General features: G+C 43.5%; 1 protein-coding gene across 6 annotated transcripts in view; it reads right to left on the reverse strand.

Moving 5' to 3' along the window:
* Positions 1-12,656, reverse strand: part of MRAP2 (melanocortin 2 receptor accessory protein 2) — a 68,421-nt gene that overhangs the window by 16,437 nt on the left and 39,328 nt on the right. Inside the window, exons 1-3 of one of the 6 annotated variants that reach the window (XM_080664586.1) lie at positions 8,942-9,105; positions 7,913-8,022; positions 2,651-2,815 (exon numbers count right to left, since the gene is read on the reverse strand). The exons of 2 other annotated variants lie outside the window; for them this stretch is intronic. The gene's annotated coding sequence lies outside the window, so the exon portion shown is untranslated. Of the gene's footprint in view, positions 1-2,650; positions 2,816-7,912; positions 8,023-8,941; positions 9,106-12,656 lie in introns of those variants that run through there. 3 more of the 6 variants (XM_080664584.1, XM_080664587.1, XM_080664585.1) reach the window with 3 other exon arrangements.

Raw genomic sequence — 12,656 nt, forward strand, 5'->3', positions numbered from 1 at the left:
GGTGTGACTCTGAGGCCCAGCCAGACGAATTATTCCTCCAAAGGTTGAAGAGAGTGTGCCAATTCTTACTTGGGAAAGAAAGCTATGCAAATTTTAAGAAAAGCTGACCTTTAAAGAAGTATTCAGCTCTCTGTCTAATGCCAGCACAAAAATAACATAAAACCATCCCCACAGTATCATCTTCAGCCTTTCTCTTATTTGAACAAGGGGTTATTTCCCTCAACAACAAAATTAATTTCCTCAGAAAATGAGAACTAATGACTCAAACCTAAGAGGTGCTATCCTCATTCATGAGAATTTTATGAGAGACAGACAGGAGTAGTCACCTCTTCAGTTGTAAGGTCAGAGATAAATGACATATTAAAATAAATGTAATTTCAATTTTAGAATGTTAAGAATTTCACACCATACAGGGAGACAGTCACCAAAAGACTAGGGTCTTCATCTTTGCTCTACTTCCATTTGCTATGTGGCCAGGCAAGACACTCGTCTCTCCCAGCCACATTTTCCTCCTCTGCAAACCTGCTTATCCTCGCTGCCTGAAGATGCTGTTGTTAGGATATAGTATGGCCACATTCACTAATAGCTACCATGATCACCCAGCTGGTTTTTTTGCTTCTACTGTTACTAACTGCCGGAAGCCAGTTCCAGCATGTCATAATTGCAAGAGTTTCATCGAAAGGTTAATGGAAGTTGGGGACTCAACAAGGGCGAGGCACATATGTTATCGCCTGCTGGAATGGCTAAAGGCATTTCCCCAAACCTGAAAAGGATGATTGCTTGCTGCCAGACAGCTCAGGGCGTCTCAATCTACATGTTATTGCCTCCTGTTGGCCAAACACCTGAAGGCAATTCCCCAACCTGACAATGGATTCTGTACAAAACCCTATCCTTTTTGATGTGTATATCTCTACCTTGCCTTAGGACAAATTGTGTTAATAAAAAGCAAGGGGTCCTGAGACAAGGAGAACTTGATTTCTTCAGCCAAGCTCCTCACCCACCCCCCACCCCCCTACCTCCACCATATGCCTTTCAAAATTATGTTTTGTCTCTGGACTTTTATTTAATTTACACACAGCCCCTTCTCCAGGTTTCCTGAACCCTTTTAGATGCTGGATCAAGACCCACCAGCGTTAAATGGCGCCTAACGTCTGGCGTTAACTAACTCACTGCAATCCTTTCTCCACACGTCAGCCAATGACCTTTTTAAAAAAAAAAAATTGCCCTTGTCATTCCTTTGTCTAAGTCTTTTAATGCCTTCTCATTGATCTAGGGATAAAGTCCAAAATCATTAAAATGTCCTATAAGGTCATAACTTGTGACTTGATGTCTCCTCGGATCATGCCACATTCCCTATCAAACTGTACTTGCATTAATTGCATTTCCTCAAATACTTCATGCTCTCTGCTACCTGCACACATGCTGTTCCCTCTTGCGGGAGTGTCCTTCCTACCACCACATCCCAACCCATTCTTCCTTCTCTGCTCATCATCTACATCAGGGATCGGCAAATCTTGCCAATTACCAGCTCCTGTACTGACTGCAAGTAAAGAATGATTTTTACGTTTTTAATGGTTAAAAAAAATAAAAAAAAATGGTAATATTATGTGACATGAGAAAATTACATGAAATTCAAATATCAGTGTCAGGAATAAAGTTTTATTGGAACACAGCCATCTTCGTTTGGTTTTGCATTTTTTAAGGCTTCTGTAGTATTACAATAACAGAACTGAGGAGTTGTTCACAGAGATAGTGTGGCCCAAAGGCTAAAATATTTATTTTCTGGTCTTCTATTGAAGAGTTTGCCAACCCCTTCTCTAGAGCAATGAAAAAAAAAGAAAGAAAGAAAGCAAGCATGAAAGATCTGAGCTTCAGTTTTTCCATCAGGAAAATGAAAATGGTATCAGTACCTACTTCATGGGATTGCTGTTAAAGTTTAAATGTGATATAACATAAAATGTGACTCTCCAGGATCCAGGTCAAGATCAATAAATAGTAGCTGGGACTATCATTATTATTAGCTAAGCCATGCTAGTCTGGGACAGAAAAGCCTAGGATTGTTCTTCAGACATCAGACACTCCCGTCAGCCAATTCTACCAAATTCACCACATAGTTAATTGATCTATGTGTTCTAGACAAATGAATAAAATTATAATAAAAGTAACTCAGAAGACATTTGTTTAGGTTGCTTGAGAAAGTTATCATGAGAAATATGTACATCCTGGAATTCATGTTGCTCCATCCATCAAAAAGATGGTAATAATCTCTATTTACTGAAGGGAAATAAGATGAAGTCTGGCTTGAACATATCATTTTTATTGGAAATCAGTATTACAGACAATGTAATAAGCTGAGCAGAGGGAAGCACCAGGCTTCATCTAGTGTCAAGACTGTTAATAGAAAAACAGCGAAAGTACATCAAACAATGAAAATAAAGCGGGGATACTGTTTTCCATGTTCTGTCTCAGCTGCTGGTCCCCTGGCTATACTGTTCTCCACATCTGCACACATTGCTGGCCCCAGCTGTGGTCTTCCTGTCACTCTCTCAGGTCAGAAAGAAACATTGACACCCACCTCACAGGGCTGACCAAGGACGAGCATAAAATATAGCTGTGAAAGAGTCAGACCCAAGAAATATCAACCACTTACCTACCATAGAGAAAATGTTTTTTAATTCCTCCTTTTTCTCCTCCTTACACCACCCCTGTTCATCTAATGAACCATTTAGGGATGGAGAGACACCAAATGTAATGAAAGTCACATCTGCAAAGACCCTGAAAGTGGAAAGGCTGATCTTTGCGCTGACAAACATACCTGGAGACAAGAGAGAGTGAATAACAGAGTTAAAGGTTCTGAGTGAATAACAGTATCAGAGGTTCTTCAGGGAATGAAATGCTAGACAACCCCTCCCCAGCAGCCACCATTTCAGCAGCCTTCGCATAAAAGCAGGGGGTTTTGTTTTCACTGTTTTTCCCTCTCAGTTCTTGAATCCCAGAGACAGGTTTGGAGGACAGAACCTCTGGCCTCTCCTTTAAAGCAGTCACCTCGCACCCTTGCAAAAGGCATTATTTTTTTCACCCAAGTCTCAGAGTAATCAGCTGGGTGGTCAACGGCACAGTGACGCCCAGCAAGCAGGAGTCTTAGCAAGGCCGTATTTTGTATAGCATCCGTTATCAAAAACAAGGCTGCCTTTCTGAGCTTTGCAGAAACGTAAACTGTCACTGTGTCACCATTCGGAAGCTGCCAGCATGTCTGGGTAGCAGCCCCAGAGACTGATATTCTCACCAGGAACATCTGGCTCACAACAGGCGGTGAGGGAAAGGTCGTCTGGCACCAGTTTACTTGTGCCTGCGGGTGCTGAGAGGCAGGCAGCTGCTCTCTCCTGAACACAGCAAACAGGAAATGCAGCACTTGAAGGAGCCCTCTGCGCCTCTGCTTCTCCCATATTTTCATAATGTTGGATCCATGATATCAGCATCATTAAAAATAACTTCTTCAAGAGGAAACCACCTAACCAAGCTTCCTAGAGCAGCAATAAGAGATTAATTATTCTTCTGAGCAGCTAACAGCAGCCTTGCCAACAATAATGAAAAGTTACCACCTCACCTCAAGGCCACACCTGAAAAGGAAGTCTCCCTGTACATGAGGTAGTTTAGGCCAACTTCTGGGGCGGAGAGGGATACCAATATATCTCAAATCCAGGAGGAAAGAACATGATTAGCAGGCCCCAGACACCTCTCATGGCTATGTAAACATCACCCCTTCTCCCATGCATGGCCCCAAGACTTTCATCCCTCTTCTGACTATCGAGTCTTTCCTCCTCCAACCCAGGTTCCCACAGCACTCCTGGGCACTCTGCTTCTTAAAGACACAGGTCAAGCAATGCTCTCCAGCTCCCCAATTTAGTGAGATGTCCTGGGACATGCAACCTTCTATGGGGTGAATAAAGGCTCTTCATCAATATCCTTGGTGGATTATGATGGGTACACACACCAATCAGGCAGGCTGTTGCCTTGGAATTAGACAACCTTTATTTCCATGTTAAGGGGTAAACATCAGCAGCTATTTTCCCAGTGACTGCCACCTCAGGAACAGGACTAGCACATTAAGGACAAATCCAAAATATGCCTATAACCCCTGAAAAATGAGTGTGTGTGCACACACGCACATATACACACCCCAGCACAGACAGAAAGAACACCCAGAAAGGCACCCCAGAAGCTCCCAGCCAATGCCACAGATCCAAAGACCCACAGTGACCAGCCTGCACAGAGGAAGAAGACCTAATGACCTATTCAGATTTCAGAACAAAATTCTCTATTGCAGTGAGATTCTATCTTCTTTGTCTTCCAAACTCCAAAAGTAGGCATGCCACCCAGGACACCAACCTCTGCTCTGGCCTGAGCCATAAAAGTCTCATTAGTTACCTGTTCTTATGTCTTTCTTCCTCAGATTCTTAAGAACAACAGTCCCTAGCACAACACAGAGATGTCACCCTCATGATCCATCTCTCTCCCACAAAGGCATCTGAGAAACCAAAGGTAACGTCCCACCACCAGGCCACACTCTAGTGGCTGAGAAGGCCAAGGTTGGAACTTCAGAGTCACAGCTTTAGGAGCTTAATTCCCTTATCCCATGGAGATGTGACCAGGCACCCAAATCAGAACTGACGGTACACCCAGCTTACCTCTATCTAAGGGGGGAGGGCCACACAAGCATCAAATGAGAAGCTTCAAGATTCTGAGTTGGGCAAATGGTTAGCTCAGAGCCAGCTGGATATTCCTAAAGCATTTCTATAAGGCAACGCATCCCAGCAAAGAACCATGCCTGAGCCTCCAATATCAGAGCCTTTGCAATCTCCTCTCAGGGCAGTGCTTTAAAAATGCTGACACGATCTTCTTCCCCAGCTTACTTCTTTTTACAGATTCCCTGTGAACCACCACCTTCTACTTGCTCTTTTCACTTCAGTTCTCAAGTTTGCAGATCCCTTTTCTGTGAATCCATTTTAAGTCAGAAACTCCTTTCACGGGTGTGCATTTTTACTTCCTCCAATTAAAGAGGTCAGGCATCTGGGACCCTAGAGTCTTCTCCTCCTCCTGACAACCATCTTTGACTTGAGCATGCATCTTACTTTTGAGGTCTGACACTCTGGCTACTAACACACTGGGTTCCCTCTCCCCTTGCAAATAGACATACTTCCCAAATTTCTCTACACTCTCGGCTTGCGAGTTTATTCAAACGAGGCCTATGGCCCGCAAGCTGTGAATTTGACATGCTTGCTCTACACTATCAACATTTTCATGCCACTCCCTGATATTTCCGAGAAGGCACTCAGTTACCCAGCAGGCCTCAAAAACATGGTGGTTGACAGCTGGCCAAGAAATTGTGGGTGCATGTTCCTGTCTATTCCCACTTCACTGCACAGCAGCTACTTGTTCTAGGAGCTAAATGTGGAATAAGAAGTGTTCCCAAGCCTGAAGAATTTCTCTGTCTTAAAATCAGAATCAATGCCAATAGAAGGACAACTTCCAAAACCAGAAAAAGGACTTAATATTTCATGGAGCTAGATATTCATCCAACACCTGAAATGGAGAGACTATTAATGAGTGGGACTCCTTCCTCCACCAGCTGTGCAACGAAGAGAGTAAGGTGTTGAGACTCCTAAACTCGCCTCCTCCAATAATGTCCTGGGTACCTATATAGTAGTCAATAGGCCAGAAAGTAATTTTTAAAGTTAGTGTTTCCTGGCTCTGTCCCACGCCCTGGCTCAGTCCAGCCAATGATTATTGCATGAACAACCAGCGGCTGGAGCACAATGACTGTCCCTTGAGCCTCTGGAGATGTTTGGAGACAGTAACAGATCTTTGCAATATACCCCATAGTACAGGCTATGCTAGGACTGCACAGACCAATCCTCTAGCGGCCTCCTCTGTCCTCCTGACTCTTTGCCATAAGCACCATCAGGGCAGGGCCTCCCTGCTTGTTCACTGCAGTATTCCCAGCAATCCACACAAGGCCTGGCTCACAGCACATGAGCAATAAATACTTATTGAATCAATTCTTATCATGTGGAGAAGCCACAATGTTATCTTCTTTCACTCTCTTTCCCAACCCTGAACCTGAGACAGAGTTCTCCCATTCTATCAGAGGCTTCAGTTGCCCACACAGGGAAAACACACTGTAAAACCTCCGTCCAGAAAGGATTTCCTGGGACTTGATGAGATGAGGCATGACTCTGAGATATGTGTGGGGGTGGCAGGCACACCGCCCCCAGTGGCCACACCTCAGCCCAGCCCTGCAGATTTGGGAAGCTATGTTTTCACAGCCCCCTATGTGAGGAAGCCCTCATGAACTGAGTCACACTGACCAAGCATAGCAGAACGATTTACAACCAGAGCACCAATATGTTGAATTACAATAAGGAATAAAATGCCCAAGTGGACCAGAGCATATTTTACACAGTCTAGGAAATAAAATTTAAGATCAGAAGAGTAGCTGGTGAAAGTGGAATTCGGGCAAAGGAGCTATGTAATAGAACAGGGCTCTACTCAGCTACCCCATTACATGCGTGCCAGGATGCTGTGCTGTCTGTCTCATATCCAAACACAGATGTCCTGTTGCAGCCACAAAGTGACGCCATTCCCACGGTGGGGCTGGGGTCCCCACCACAGAAATGTCACAGGGTTAATTAACGGCTGCCTTTTTCTGGATCTTGCTTTTCTTGGTCTGGACTTCAAAAAATTCTAAGCATGTTGAGGACCCCACTGGAATCTCAAGTCGACCACTCTAACATAGCTTCTGGACTCCCAATATTGTCTTTTTATGTTTGCTCTATTCCTGAATCTTCAGTGAACAGATGTTTAAAAGCACTAGAGTCGAGTCAATGACCAACTATCAAAAACCAGTGCTTCACAGTGAGATAACTCACACCCATTAGGATGGCTGTTATTTAAAATAAAATTCTAAAAGACAGAAAACAATAAGTGTCAGCAAGGATGTAAGAAATCGAAACCTTTATGTGTTGCTGGTAGGAATGTAAAATGGTGCAGCTGCTATGAGAGACCGTAGAGCAGTTACTCAAAAATTTAAACATGGAATATCTTATGATCCATCAATTCCAACTCTGGGTATACACCTAAAGAGAAAAAAATTAAAGGAGAGACTCCAATAGTTATTGTACAATCTCCACAACAACATTTCTCACAATAGCTAAAAGGTGGAAGCAATCCAAAGGTACACTGGCAAATGAATGAATAAACAAAACGTAGTATGTATGTGCAACAGAATAGTATTCAGCCTTAGAAAGAGGAAATCTGGCATATGGTGCAACATGGGTGAACCTTCAAAACATTATGCTAAGTCAATAAGCCAGACCCACAAGGGCAAATATTACATGATTCTACTGAAATGATGCACCTAGACTATTCAAATTACATAAAGACAGAGAGTAGAGTGGTGGTTGTCAAGGGAGAGGCGGGAGGGCAATGGGGCATTAGTGTTTGATGGTTCAGAGTTTCAGGCTGGGGTGAGGAACAAGTTCTGGAGATGGATAGTGGTGATGGTTGGACAACAAAGTGAATGTACTTAATGCCACCGACTGGTACACTTAAAAATGGTAAATTTTATAGTATCCATATTTTAAAAGTTCTAAAAATTGTTTTAAATAAGAACATAATTTAAAAACCAGTACTTTTTGACCAATGTACTTGGAAGGGGTGTAACTGAGAGCTCCTCAAAGCAAAGGACCACCCCAGGTGAGAAAAAATGGTGCTGGGACAGCCAGACACACCTCCCCTGTGGGGCCTCCCTCCATGGCCAGCCTTCAAGGATCCAGCTTTGCTCTTTCCAAGAGCTATTATGGGCTTCCTCTCCCCGGAAAAGCAGTACTCTGACTAGGCTGCAAGGACTCACCCTTCTCCAAGTCAGGGAGAGTATTGGTGCTGAAGGCCGCCACGGTCCTCTGAGAAAATGAATTTCTGTTGTTTAAGCCACTCCGTCTTTGGTATTTTATTATGGCAGCCCTGGGAAAGTAATACAGCTGCTAGAATTAATTTTTAAAATAACAATGTTCTTTTTGATAAGGTGATTCTATAAACTGTCCTAGAGAGTCCGTTACAAAATGACTTCCTTTATACCAATCACTCTTACTATAACTAAACAACAAATATATTTTTGGTAAGAACACCATTTTCAACATGCCATTAATCTATCCCAGGATATGCCATCTTCAACAAATACGTTTATTACGTTCTCATCAACATGTACTTCAAGGAAAAAGAGCACTGGTTTTAAGCATGCTAAGATTAGTATAAGTTAATTCAGCCCAACAAAAATATTCTAAACATTGTGAGCTCAACTAGAAAACATTTAATGGAAGTTGAAAAGTAAAGGCCTTGTAACCCCAAAGAATTCAGACTTCACACACACACACACACACACACACACACACACACACACACACACAGGTTAAGGTGCACAAAAGCCTGGTGACACAAACAGACAACAGGTACAAAGGGCTTGTTAAGAAAGGGAGGGCTCATTATGGCATAGGAACCTGGGAGGGGACTTCAAAGATGGTCCTCTGAGCCCTTGTCCACCCTATTCCACCTGCCAGCCTGGACTGGCTTCCCCCTCCTCTCCAGGTTCCTATCTACCTTTGAGGGTAGGGCTCAGTCACCACTTGCCCCATTGGGTCCTGTTCAAGTATCTCAGCTCACGAGGACTCTCTCCCTTCTCTGAAAGCCCATCACACGGGTTACTGGAATCATTTTAATGAGAGAATATAAATCAGACTGCCTAAGGATCTGACTTTGCCTCTCATTGAACCTTCAGAGGGATGTACATAGCTGCTATATTACACAGCCAGGTGCGTTACCATTTTAATGATACTGGGGAAACAACCACCCTTTCCATTTTAAGTAGTGTCGTTTTTTGAAATACCTGGAACAATAAGACTCAGGCGAGTGAGACCGCAGTCTCTTGAATGCTTAGAGGATGGGTTGGTAAACAAGCCTACTTCATAGTTATTGTTCGTGGTGTCTGTCTCCCAGCAGCACACACTGTTCTTCACAGCCCAGAGCGGAATCATTCTTTTGACAACGAGGCTAAAAGGAGAGAAATTGGGTATTTCTATCTCTATTCCACAGAAAAGGAAATTTAAATCAAAGTGGTGATTTATTTAAGAGCTGGAGACAGAGCAGCAGGAAAGCTATACTTTCTGATGATGATCATCTTATCCTCCGGGGTCTGGGATTCACAGCTTCTCCACCTACTCCACCCACTGCTGTCAAAGCGCAAGCCCCGGTTACAAGAAAACCAGAGCTTGGCAGAGTGAACGCAGTCGGGCTCCAGGCACTCTGGGAGTCCTCAGGGTGCGTGAAGGGGTCCAGCCAGGAGGGAGCCAGAGGGGGCCTTACAAAGTGAGGGGCAGAAAGTAGGTCCCCCCATCTGCTTGCCTAGGACTCAGGATGCCAAATAAACCCCAAAGCCTCGAGCATATCTGGCATGTTCTCCTGGAGCAACGATTTTAAGAGAAGACTTGGAGGATTATTTTTTTTTATTAAATCAGTTCAGCTGTGTTACAGAGCAAACTGCAAAAATCAAATGAATATTCCAGATACACATACTCATACACTTGCTTCTGGGAGCCTTGGCCTCTGCTTCGGACTCCCAGAAGCACAGGTGCACTTCCTTCTGGGGTCATTTAGTGGAAAATTTAGAGGCTCTGATAGGAATAGATGTAGGTTTATATACCATTTCCATATCTTCATCTTATAATTATTTCTTTCCTCTCCCCTCCACCAAGATAGAATTACATTTTCTGGGGAAATCTACACAAAGGTTAGTAGAAAGAGGTTATGTTGACAACCACTTATCCACACTCATCATCTCCTAATTTTTCTTTTTTATCAAGCAGGCAACTTCAGAGCCAACCCACAGGAAGCTGCCCCCTCAGCCTGCCCTGCCTTTGCCTTCAGCTGGTGTTTTTTGCTGTTCGCAAGGCCATGCACAAGGAAAACAAAAGGCACCTTGGAGGAGAATCATTATTTGAAGCTTATATTTTTCCTTGAAGGGTCATTAAATTTACTTGTGTTCTCTAGTCAGGTGGAAATTGCATAGATCTTGAGGAAACAAATACAAGCAGCAATTAAAGCCAGATTTTAACATCCCTAACATTAGCATCTCATACATTCTCAATTTCTGCTTTTTTTTACTTCACCATAATGGATTGAAGAATCACATTTGCAAGGAAGAAAAAGCAAAAGTGCACATTTTCCCCTCGGTCCAACAAGACTAAGCACTTCTCATACTTCAGTCAAGGGGAAAAATTATTTCACCCTGAAATTATTTCACCCCATTGCACCCTGAAATAAGCCAAAAATAACATGACCAATGTCTAAAAGCTGGTCTCCAAAGTAAGAAAACCTTGAACATGTCCTATAAGCCTGGACTCACCATGAAAAAAAAAACTTCTATTCCGATTGCTTGCTATGGGAATGTCTGAAGATAAGCTATGACTTTGGGGAATATGATAATCGTGTGAGAAAGTTTTCAATCATGAACAACAGACTGATGTCCACTTGAGAACCCTGGTAATTTTACGGGGTATTTTCTTTCAAGCATTTATTGTGCCTTTATCTAATGAGCCGGTCTTCTGAAGCCTGACCCCTTGCACTCTAAATGCCCCTACCTCTCAATCTTCCACGGTCTGAAGTACATGTAATATCCAGCAAACACACTGCTACTTTCACTATTTCTTTTTATAAATATATTTTTTATCAATTTCAGAGAGGAATGGAGAGGAAAGAAAGATAAAAACATCAATGATGAGAGAGAATCATCGGATCAGCTGCCTCCTGCACGCCCCACTCTGGGACCAAGCCTGCAAACCAGGCATGTGCCCTAACTGGGAATTGAACCTTGACCTCCTGGTTCATAAGTCGAGGCTCAACCATTGAGAAATACCAGCCAGGCTACTCTTTATTCTTTCAAATGAAGCATGTATAATCCATACTCTGAGCTGGCACATATGTGGGACTGAATCAATAATTTCACTTTTCTCTTCCACTGCCCCTTAAAATGCATCCTTGGATTCATCCTCCCTGCCCTCATATGAACACTTGTGCAGGTCCCGTGACTTTTCTGCTCAAGCAACCACTTCAAAGTCCCCAAAGAACTAAAATGTGCAGTCTGGAAATAAAAGAAACTTCAACCTCGTTATAACACTAAATCCTGCCCAATGCCAGCTAAGTCCTGCAGCAGCTGGTCCGCTGCAGGGCCTGGGGGACAGTTAACCTCTGTTCTCTCTCTCCACCTTATGCCCAGCTGCTGCAGCTTCTCACCCCTCTGAGATCAAAGCAAGAGGACAAGACTGTATTAACTGTCTTCACACTATTTATGGGTGCTTTAGTGATATTCATTGTCCTTCAACTGACTGCTCACTCCTACCTTAGCTTCTAGATTTCTGGAAACTCTAGCTGCTGGGGTGCCCTTGCTCTTGGGCTGAATTTAGAGTGGCCCGTGGCTAGCCTCCTCTCCCACACGGCCCCCCACCTGGTCCTCAGGACATCCTCAGCATCCTCTATCCCAAAAAACTCTGGGGAAGGAGGTGATCCTGCAGCCCAGGCCACCACAAGAGCTCCAATGCAGGAAACACATGTACAGCTCAACTAGTGGTCCCATAATAGCCCCCCCCCCCCCCCCACACACACACACGCATTAGGTTTGGGATAAAGGAAGGAACAAAAGATCCCTTTGAAGAAATCCTCTCTTAATCCTCATATTCTTGAAATGACCAATGGTTTGGGAGTTATGAAAAAGTTCTCAAATATTTACACTGAAATTACTACTTGGTGGTCTGGTACTTTCCTTTCCAATTTCACTTAACTTGAGTAAGTGTCTCAGTCAAAACTTTGATTTAGTATCCTATTTTTTAAAAACACAAATATTTAGAATAGCCTGTTAATTTCCAATTATTTTTAAAGTTCACTTTTGTCATATATCTCTTAAACTGAGGAGCTTGAGTATTGAAAGAGGCATTCAGAAACATCAAATTCAACGTAAAGTCCTCACGCAGTTTGGAATCCTCTCCCAGTCCTGACAGAAGATCGCCCAGCCTGGGCTTTGATTTGCTTCTACTTCCTCTTCCTCGAGTGTCTGAGGACTGGCCTCGTAACTAGCCAAGGCTCCTTTCTGCAAAGTTAAATTGTCCCTGTTCCTCGTGTGGCCTGGTAGTCAGACCCTTGTCATCCAGGACACCTTCCTCTGGATGCCCTGAGGTTGGTCCCTGTCCTCTACAAAGGGGCCACCCAGAATGGTCACTGAGTAAAGTGGGCCTGGGCTCCTTTGATCCAAATGCCACAGGTTGGGGGTAGATGACAGTGGTGAAGGGCTCAGGTTCTAATGTTCCAATCCTCGCTCTACTGCTTACTAGTTATGTAATTTATGCAAATTACTCAATCTCTCTGTGCCTAGCCTTCTCCTCTGATGAATGGGTATGGTGCCAATCATATTCTGTACTCATGGGATTGTTACAGAGATGGAGATAAAATTGTGAAACACTCATAGCTGTGCCTGGCACATAATAAGATCCATATAAATGTCTATTAAAAGGCCTGCCCTTATCACTGCAACCCCTGTCTGCTACGGAGCAGCT

The sequence above is a fragment of the Plecotus auritus genome, assembly GCF_963455305.1.
Source record: "Plecotus auritus genome assembly, chromosome: 4".
Taxonomy (NCBI): domain Eukaryota; kingdom Metazoa; phylum Chordata; class Mammalia; order Chiroptera; family Vespertilionidae; genus Plecotus; species Plecotus auritus.